This window comes from Lactuca virosa, chromosome 3 (assembly GCF_052849685.1).
Source record: "Lactuca virosa cultivar CGN04683 chromosome 3, Lactuca_virosa_CGN04683_v6, whole genome shotgun sequence".
In the NCBI taxonomy this organism is placed as follows: Eukaryota; Viridiplantae; Streptophyta; class Magnoliopsida; order Asterales; family Asteraceae; genus Lactuca; species Lactuca virosa.
In genome coordinates, this window is record NC_136428.1 from 82,095,857 (window position 1) to 82,107,176 (window position 11,320).

The following is an 11,320-nucleotide window of genomic DNA, read 5'->3' on the forward strand; positions in this document are numbered from 1 at the left end:
ACATTTAAATTGAACAAGATCCATAAACAAGGTACGGCCCGCATATTTTATGAAACAAGGTGTGTGCTATCTCTAGAAGTCCAGCTTTGAAATATTCAAAATAAAAAAAAAAGTTATAAATTTGGCTCCTGCTTCACATCACATAAAAAAGAGCACAATAGTTTAGAAAGGATCTTAAGACAACAAATATCGAACACAAAAGATTTCAAAATTGAACTCACCCAAATCTATTTTCTGAAACAACGGATATTGAGCACAAATCAAATGCAAAAACTAGATACTTTGACTCTTTTGTATAATCAAATAGAGAAGAAACCGAACTGAGAAGAAATCAAATAGATAAGAAATAAAAACAAATTTCTAGAACAAACCTTAATAAAAAGATTTCGAAATTGAACTCACTCACTCGTTTTTTCTAAAACAGTAGGTATCAAGCACAAATAGAGGAGAAATCGGATTTATGAAATAGCCAACAAAAACAAATCACACACATATCAATGAACTAAAGAAAAAAATAAAGAAGAAATAAAATTTCCAATAAACTTTAATAAACAAATTTTGAAATTGAAGTCATGAACACATCCAAATCTGATTTCTGAAACAGCCAACAAAACCGAATCACATCCAAATCACTAAATCAGAAATTCATAATAGGACTTGCTGTATCATATTAGAGAAAGCCGGACCATAAAACCGGAGCAGATTAAAGAAATTGCTTCTCTATTGGGACTGTCAAGACTCAAGGCTCAAGTGTGAAGTGTCATCTGATAAGAATTTGAGATTTGAGAATTGAGAGTTATGTATTATCGACTTATGGACTGAAAGTGAAAAATAGAGAAATCTGTTCTTACTTTTTATTTATCGGAGATGTATTCTAGGTAGGCATGCTTTCCCAAGGTTTCTTTCTCACGTAGTAAACAAATCACATAGATGGGCTAAGTGTTTTTTTTTTTTTTTTTTGGGCCATTCTAATATATACTATAAGCATAGCTGGACTCTTTTGATGCCCTACAAATTTGCTACCCTGGTCCAAAGCCGAATTCGCCAATGTATTGGGTCGGGTTTGTCTTCCTCTATCTTGTTCTTCAAACTCTAGCAACCTCATTTACATATATCAACTATGTATATGTCTATGTTAGTTTATTAACCAAATTATGTGTCATCAATAATAATTAAATGTGTTAGGTTATAAAACTTTTGAGTTGTAGTAGTTAATTAATCAAAAGTTGAAGAATGTGGGCGTTTTGGTTTAAAATGTAAGTTAAAGAAAATCATTAAGTGGTCGTTCTTAATTATTGGAAAGTGAAGATTCATGAACGTTTCAAATGAATATGGTGAAAAGAAAGTGACATTTATTATAATAGATAGATATATAAATATAGATGTTAAACTCTTTTTTTCATATACCTATTTTTATAAAAAATTTATTTTAAAAAACATGATAGCTTCAAGTGATAAAAGTTATACAACCGCGTCTCATGCTTGTCAAAAAATTGAGTCGTATGATAAGTTTGTTGTTTATGTGTTAAACATGTGTTACTAATATTAATACTTGGTAAGGAAATTAATTTTTGTTTTAACATACATTTTTCATTAATCTTCCTATCTTCACATGATTTATACAAATTTCCCATAGCAAACGCTCACAGCCTTTTGTTTTGAAAGGTTTAATATTGTTCAAATCATCTAATATACTTGGTAAGGAAATTAATTTTTGTTTTAACATACATTTTTCATTAATCTTCCTATCTTCACATGATTTATACAAATTTCCCATAGCAAACGCTCACAGCCTTTTGTTTTGAAAGGTTTAATATTGTTCAAATCATCTAATATCTGTTTAGTTAGGAAAAAGACGGGCTCTTTCGACCAATCCTTCAACATAAATATGTGCCATTGTTATAATGATGTTTGTCGTCGGCGTGAGATGTGTACGGGTACTACTAATGGTATGATAAAAACTATATTCAAAATCTCGTATCTTGGTTTCTTATTATGTGGGATGTTAGATGTAGAATTTGGTTTGTCTGCATGAGGTGGTGTTGATCAATTGTGTTATTGTGATGTCGAAAGCTGGGGAACTTCTGCAGCTTCGTCACCAAATATGGCATAGTATGTCAACCACTCAAGCTCTCCGAATTCTAGGTGTTCTTTCTGCACACCAACATAATACTATGTTTTCAATATCTCTAACAACATATATTAAATAACTTTGATATGTGAATACTGATTCCTGAATAGTGTTGTTATACATTGTTGGAGGATTTAAAATCGGAAAACCGTGTCAGGTGGTGGTGGTTCGTGGTGGTTTTCCTCAGGCTCATTGGGAGGAACTGTTAACCTGTTAAATATCTTAAATAGCACTCACACATAATTCTTTTGAATGTACTATGAAAAACAAAGACACATAGGAAACAGACGACACATATAGAAAAACACACACTAAGGGTGTTTCTTACTTTTTATTAACTGCTGGAAACAAAAGCATCACACGCCTTATAAACATTACAAGGAACGTGGAGCACAAAACATGGGATAACCCACCACTACTTCTAAACTGCAAAAAGACTAGATAAACAAAATACTAAATAAAGTAAATAAAGCATAAAACGTGGAGAGTTCAATGCATAGAAACCTTATGCATAAAGGTGTTGTACTTTCAATACTCCCCCTCAACACCGACTTCCATCATTCCAATCCTGTTACACAATTCAGCTAGCTTCAAACCAGGTAAGCTCTTTGTGAGGCAATCTGCAAGCTGATTTTAAGTTTCAATATATCTCAGATCAATTTCTCCTTGAAGTATCTTTTCTCTTATAAAATGATGTTGAACTTCAATGTGTTTAGTTCTAGCATGAAAGGTTGGGTTTTGAGTGAGGTGAATTGAAGAGAGGTTGTCACAGTCAGCGGTATGCTGTAATTGACTTATTGATTAAGATTCTCCAAAAGCTGTTTGAGCCATACACACTCTTGGGCTGCCATGGTTGCAGCTCTATATTCAGCTTCTGTGGTTGAAAGAGAAACTGTTGGTTGTCTCTTACTAATCCATGATATGGGACTTTTTCCCAACATAAAGATGTATCCGGTGGTAGACCTTCGAGTATCAGAATCCCCAACATAATCTGCATCACAGTATCCACGTAACATGAAATCCTTATCTGCTTTAAACAGAATTTCATAGTTAAGTGTAGACTTGATGTATTTTAGTACTCGACGAACTGCTTCAAGGTGAGGCTTTTTAGGATTCTGCATGAAACGGCTTAGCACACCCACAATAAAGGACATATCTGGTCTGGTCAATCTAAGGTAGATTAAACTCCCTACAATCTTTCGATACATCGTTGGATCTTCAAGTTCTCTTCCAACAGTTAAGCTCAATTTTACATTTGTATCGATTGGAATCATTGATGGCTTGCACTCTTCCATTCCGAACTTCTTTAAAAGATCAAAAGAGTATTTCCTTTGGTGTAGTATTATACCTCTACTCTCATAGCTCAATTCCAAACCCAGAAAATGTTTGAGCTTTCCAAGATCCTTCATATGAAAGCGAACACAAAGGTTTTCTTTTAATTGAAGTATCATCTCATCATGATCACCTGTTATGATGAGGTCATCAACATACACCAACACGATAGCCACCTTGTCTTCCTTTTTCTTCACAAATAAATTATCATCAGCAGAAGTGATTATATACCCATTATGTTCAAGAAATTCTGCTATCTTTCCAAACCATGCTCTTGGTGACTGTTTCAGCCCATACAAAGCTTTCTTGAGCTTACATACATGGTTAGGATATTCATTGATCACAAATCCTAGTGGTTGTTCCATGTATATAACACGATCTAAATCCCCATAGAGAAATGCATTACTGACATCCATTTGCCACAGCTTCCATTTCTTGACTGATGCAAGGGCTAAGATGACCTTCATTGTTGTTAATTTTGCAACAGGACTGAAAGTTTCTTCATAACCAAGGCCATATTCTTGAGAAAAACCCCGTGCAACCAGTCTCGCCTTGTATCATTCTATTGATCTGTCTGCCTTTCGTTTCACCTTGTATACCCACTTGCATGAAATTGGATTTGCATTACTTGGCTTTGGAGTCAACTCCCAAGTCTGGTTTCTGTTTAGAGCTTCAAATTCTTCTCTCATGGCTGAAACCCATTCTCTTTTAACACAAGCTTGCTCATAGTTTGTCGGTTCAGTTACATCATCTACCACAATTGCAGCATTAGCATATTTGGGGTTAGGCCTCCTCACACGAGATGACCTTCTGGGATTAGCCAGCTCATCTGATGTTTCATTTCCAACGGTGGAATGAAACATTCCAGTTTGCCAAGGTTGTTGTCTATGTACAGCCGTTTCTTCTTCTTCAACTGTAATCTGACCATTACCAAAGGTAAGTTCAACACTTGATGACTCAATTTCTTCCTTGAGCTTGTTAGAGTCTGGAAGTTTTTCTTGGTTCGAAGACCACCATGATGATAATTCATCAAACACTACATTGCGTGACACATAGCATTTTCCAGTCTCTAGTTCACAACATCTCCATCCTTTCCTCTCTTTGTCATATCCTACAAATATGCACCGGATGACTTTCTTTTCTAGCTTGCTACGAAGGTGGTTAGGTGTGAACACATAACATACACACCCAAATACTCGAAAGTAGCTTACATTAGGTTTTACCTTCCAAAGTAGTTCGAAAGGGGACACAAACTTTAATCCTTGCTGTGTAATTTGATTGATTACATATGCAGCTGTTTGCATGGCCTCAGCCCAAAACCTCCAGGGTACATTTTTATCATGCAGCGTGCTTCTACATATTTCACCCAAGTGCCTGTTATTTCTTTCAGAAACCCCATTTTGTTGGGGTGTGTTTGGGCATGTCAGTTGTCTTTTGATCTTGTGTTCCTTCAAGTAGTTAGTGAACTCAGCTGAGAGATACTCACCCCCGTTATCCGAACGTAAACACATTACAACATGTTTCAAGTCTTTTTCTGCTTCTTCTTTAAATTCCTTAAACTTTTGGAATACTTCTATCTTTTCTTTCAAGAAATACACCCAAACACATCTTGAATAGTCATCGATAAAAGTTACCATGTACCTTAAACCTTTGACTGATGGTTGCTTCACATGCCCAAATACATCTGAATGAATAAGTTCTAAGGGTTGTTTAGCTTGAAAGTTCGACTTCTCAAAGGGTTGTTGGTGAGCCTTGCCATATTGACACCCAGCACAAATAGTTTCTTTGTTCACTGCTAACTGAGGTAGCCCTGTAACAAGTTTCTTTCTCATCATCATATACAACTTGTCACAGCTTACATGGCTCATTCGCATATGCCACAGTTCACTAGTTTGGTTCTTTCTAGTTCTTTCTACATACGCCGTTTCTGCTGACATGACATATATAGACTGTGATCGATGTCCCTTCAACACAGGTACAAATGGAGTTTCAAACTTCTCATATATCTTGACATCATCTGGTCCAAAAACCACATGATGTCCCGCAGAGGCTAACTGGGAAACTGAGAGCATATTCTTTCTCATTCTTGGAACGTGATACACTCCAGGTAGTGCAAGCTCGTGATTACTTTCTTCCGGTGAAAACACAACATCACGTATATGAGCTATAGGGAGTTTAGAGTTGTCGGCTATGACCACGACCCTACTTCCTTCATATTTAACTGGATCTTGTAACCTTTTCTTTTCTCCTGTCATGTGGTTAGAACATCTGAAATCTAAAATCCATTCATCTAATTTGTTGCTCTCACCAGTTGTGGTAGCGTTGAATGCATTATCTTCACCAACTTGAGCCATCAGTGCTTCAGCGTCCCAAGGCTCTTCTTATTGAGTAGTTGCGGCATTCCCTTCTTCTATCGGCTTTGTAGGACAATTTCGGGCTATATGATTCTTTCCTCCACAATTATAACATTTAAAAGAAGATCGTTTGTAGTGATAGCGACCCTTACCCTTATATCCTTTGTTTGAATCACGACCCCTTCCTTGAGAGTCGGAACTCTTAGCTTTATCTTCATCTTTCTTAAAATTTTGACTTGAACCTCCCTTTACTTTTTTCGACTTTTCTCAGCATAAAGAGCTTCTTCAGCGGTTTTATCGGTACCACCTCCCATCTGCTTTGCTAGAGTCTCTTGTTCTGCCAACAAATTTTCGAACTCCACTAAGGAGGGTTGGATTGGCTACCCTTGAATCGTTGCTACAAAACTCCAGAATTCTGGTTTCAAACCATGTATAATGATCCTTTTCATCCTTGTTTCACCAATGGGAGCCAAAGGATCTAATTCCCCAATCTCTCTGCACGTAGCCTTCACTTTATGGAAGTATTGAGGAATCGACAACTCCTTTTGAGACATTGGCAAGAGATCATTCTCGAGCATCTGGAGTTTTGTATCATTCTTCTTGGAGAACAGCTTAAGCAGGGTTTCCCATGCTTCGTTTGGATTTGCAGCATCTCTTATATGTTCTAACATTTCTTCTTCCACAGTCGTCTTCAACACAAACATTGCTTTCCCAGCCTTGATCTTCCATTTACGTAGTACACCATTGTTATCTTCAGCCTCTGGTTGGTTTATTTCTGTTCCTTTTACAACTTCCCAAAGACCCTGGCCTTGCATATACGACATTATGCAGGTAGACCAAGTATTGTAGTTGTTCTGATTAAGTTTCTTCACACCGCCAGCCACGTGCATCTCAACCATGACCCTGATACCACTTTGTTAACCTGCTGAAGATCTTAAACAACACTCACACAGAGTTCTTTTGAATGTACTATGAAAAACAAAGACACACAGGAAACAGACGACACATATAGAAAAGGGAGAATTTCATATATGCCCCTCTTAAACTTAAAAATATCATATTTGTCCAGCTTAATTTCTCAATATCATATTTACCCTTCATAAACCTTCAAAATATCATATTTGCCCAAATCCTTTTTTATAATGTTTTTAATATTTTATAATCATTTTTTATACCTTAGAATTATTATAATAATTAAAAAAATTAACAATATTATCCTTACGTCTATGATAATGGAATGTGAACTTCTAAATTGTTGGAATGTCGCCCTCTTGACAAACAAAAAGATTCATCTTCAACCCTCTCTATGGAATGTATATTTTGATTGTTTAGTTTTTGTTGTTGTTGATTATTATCATGTTGTAGATGGAGGATATTTTAAATATTACTATTGATATTTTGATGTTTAAAAAGTACATATACGATATTTTGATATTTAAAAAGGACATATATGATATTTTGATGTTTAAAAAGGACATATATGATCTTTTGAAATTTTATGAAGGGTAAATATGATATTTAGATATTTTATGAAGGGTAAATATGATATTTAGAAATTAAGTTGGGTATATATGATATTTTGATGTTTAAGAAGGGGATATATGAAATTCTCCCTATAGAAAAACACACACTAAGGGTGTTTCTTACTTTTTATTAACTGCTGGAAACAAAAGCATCACACGCCTTATAAACATTACAAGGAACGTGGAGCACAGAACATGGGATAACCCACCACTACTTCTAAACTGCAAAAAGACTAGATAAACAAAATACTAAATAAAGTAAATAAAGCATAAAGCGTGGAGACTTCAATACATAGAAACCTGATGCATAAAGGTGTTGTACTTTCAATAGGAACTAGAAGTAAGAGTTATATGGATTCCAGTGGCTAAGAAACGCTAGTGGTTGGCATTAAGGTACCGGCGGAATGAATCGTTTCATCACAGTCGCGAAAGAACATAAATTGTTTCATTCGGGTCATCCCGACCCTTAATTTGGCCAAAAACCGCTTGAATCGGGAAGTTATATCGAAAAAAAAGAGCTAAATAGGGCCGAAACCCTCTTAGGAACCGAACCTCTTAGACCCGAACCCTTATATTAGGACCGAAGGTCCCCTCAGGACCGAACCTAGCCTCTTGGACCGAAGCCAGTCAGAACCGAAACCCCCTTACAACCGAAATGAACCGAGCCTTCGGTCTATTTCGGTCCTATCACCTTCGGGCCCGAGCCTCCCTTCGGTTCCTTATCCCACTTCGGTTCCTCTTTCTCCCTTTTCTCAGTTCTCACCTCCTAAGGACCGAACCTCGCAGGTTAGCTCCTAATTCCCGATTTTCGACTACTTTCGTCTGTTAAGTCCGTTTTTGACGATTTTGACGGGGATTTTTCACCAAATTCATATTTTTATCATTTTAAACTCCCTAAACTCATATTTTATTTATTTCTCAAGGATTTATTAATTATAAATCATTATTTTACATTAAAGAAAATATCTAAGGATATTTTACACCACAAGTGGGTCAAGTGTGCCCACTTGCCTTCCATGTGTCACCTCCTCATTAGCCAACCCTATCCACATCACACAAACCAAGGCAAACATCCTATCAATCTTGCAAGTTGCTCCAGCAACTTCCTATATAAAGAAATCCCTGGAGGATTTCTTGGTTTGCCTTGATCATTTCCTTCACCATCAAACACTTACACTTCTCTTACCCCTCAAGAAAGCTTCTTTTCTTCTCTACTTCCAGCCACTTTTTGAAGGAGTTCTTGAGCTATTACTTCACTTTTTGGTAAGTATTCCATCTAAACTCAAGTTTTATTCCATGTTTTCATAACACCCTTGAATCATCTACACACATTTAACCCCAAAAATCGTTCTTAGGATCATCCAAGCTTTCACGTGTTCATCAAGTGTTCTCGACTTGATACTTCTTGTCTTCGACTTTCCACTTTTCAAGAAATCACTCAAGGTGAGTTCATACCCCTACATTTTCCAGTTTTCTTTAGTTTTCAGGGGGGGGGGGATACAAGTTAAAACACCAAAACATATTTAAAACTTAACTTGACAGCTTACAACAGAAAAGTTATGACCTGTTCACGAACTGTTTTACCCAACCTAAACTTAATATTTTTCAAAACTGTTTAATATGCAAATAGTTCAGGTTTATACCTTTAAAATGACTACTTGCACAACTCCATACGATTTTTCTACAATTTATGGTGATTTTTACAAAACTACCTGTCACAACAGCAACAAAATCGGACCAACAACAAATTCGACTACTTTCGTCTGTTAAGTCTGTTTTTGACGATTTGACGGGGATTTTTCACCAAATTCATATTTTTATCATTTTAAACTCCCTAAACTCATATTTGTTTTATTTCTCAAGGATTTATTAATTATAAATCATTATTTTACATTAAAGAAAATATCTAAGGATATTTTACACCACAAGTGGGTCAAGTGTGCCCACTTGCCTTCCATGTGTCACCTCCTCATTAGCCAACCCTATCCACATCACACAAACCAAGGCAAAAATCCTATCAATCTTGCAAGTTGCTCCAACAACTTCCTATATAAATAAATCCCTGGAGGATTTCTTGGTTTGCCTTGATCATTTCCTTCACCATCAAACACTTACACTTCTCTTACCCCTCAAGAAAGCTTCTTTTCCTCTCTACTTCCAGCCACTTTTTGAAGGAGTTCTTGAGCTATTACTTCACTTTTTGGTAAGTATTCCATCTAAACTCAAGTGTGATTCCATGTTTTCATAACACCCTTGAATCATATACACACATTTAACCCCAAAAATCGTTCTTAGGATCATCCAAGCTTTCACGTGTTCATCAAGTGTTCTCGACTTGATACTTCTCGTCTTCGACTTTCCACTTTTCAAGAAATCACTCAAGGTGAGTTCATACCCCTACATTTTCCAGTTTTCTTTAGTTTTCAGGGGGGGGGATACAAGTTAAAACACCAAAACATATTTAAAACTTAACTTGACAGCTTACAACAGAAACGTTGTGACCTGTTCACGAACTGTTTTACCCAACCTAAACTTAATATTTTTCAAAACTGTTTAATATGCAAATATTTCAGTTTTATACCTTTAAAATGACTACTTGCACAACTCCATACGATTTTTCTACAATTTATGGTGATTTTTACAAAACTACCTGTCACAACGACAACAAAATCGGACCAGGTTGTGAAGATGAACATTTTCACACTGGTTTGAGACCACCAAAAATTATAGGAAAATTTATAAACATAGTAGACTCTTTTTCCAAACTCTCAGAGTTTACGGATTCAGTTTTCGACTTACAATGATTTTTCTATAAATATTCTAAAACAGTGACAGTTAAGGGTAAACACTGTCAAAACAAGTTTAAGAGTTATTCACACCTTGTAACATGCTGAGCAAGGTGTGTAGGATTTACACTTGGTATTTTCAATGTCATTTTTATTGAAATACAAAGTCATGCATAACAAGTTTTCATTAAACATAGAATACTCTTGATAAACTATAGTAGGTATAGTTTGAACACTTCGCTTAACAAAGAAACACTAATACAATCGATTTACAAAAAGGGTATTTTCTTACAAATTACGTGAACCTGTTAATGAATAAATTTGTGAGTCATTCACCTTCAGGGTACTCTTAAGTACCACAGAAAAGTCATGTAGTTATAATCAGAATCTCTTGGAGGGAGAGCGTGATAGTTGTGTATAGATCTATATTGGGTCTGACAAACCCGCACCTAAGCTGCTTGCAACAGCTAGACCGGCAGGTCTGGGGTGACAAGCGTCATAACATTCCGACGCCTGAAGAAGGTCGAGTACGAGGTCTTCGAGTTTTTAGCATGATTATAACAACTCACATGGGGAATTAACAAAACACACAGTTCACGGAGATTTAAGGAGTTTTATTTAAGTATAAAACCACACACATAAGTATGACGATTTACTTACATATACTAAGTCTTGGTTCAGTTAAGACTACAACAAACCTTTTAGAAAATATTGGATTTTCTGGAAACAAACTTGTAACAAACTTTAAGGAACAACATCCATTTTTCATGCATAAACTGCTTATGAACTCACCAGCTTTATGCTGATACTCTTTCAAAAACAACTTGTATTATCAGGTATTCAGTAATACAGGTAACCACAAGATTTTTGAAGACAAGACGCTAAGGCGCATATTTCTTTTGAACTATTTTGACATCGTATGTAATTTATTGGAAACATGTATTTTTTTTGCAACGATGTAACCTTTTAAATTATATTTATGATGGTTGTGTTTACTTTCTTCACTATGGTTATGATACTGAGCATGACGTCCTCCGCCCCCGAACGTTTCCACCGTTCCGGTTTGGGGGTGTGACATTCTGCGATCTGGCTCTTCTCTGTCTGGGGATGGTCACCCTGGAAAGCAAGAAAATAGAGAGGTACATTTGGGGATTGACACCCCCAACTCAAGGAAATGTCTTGGCTGCTAAGCCT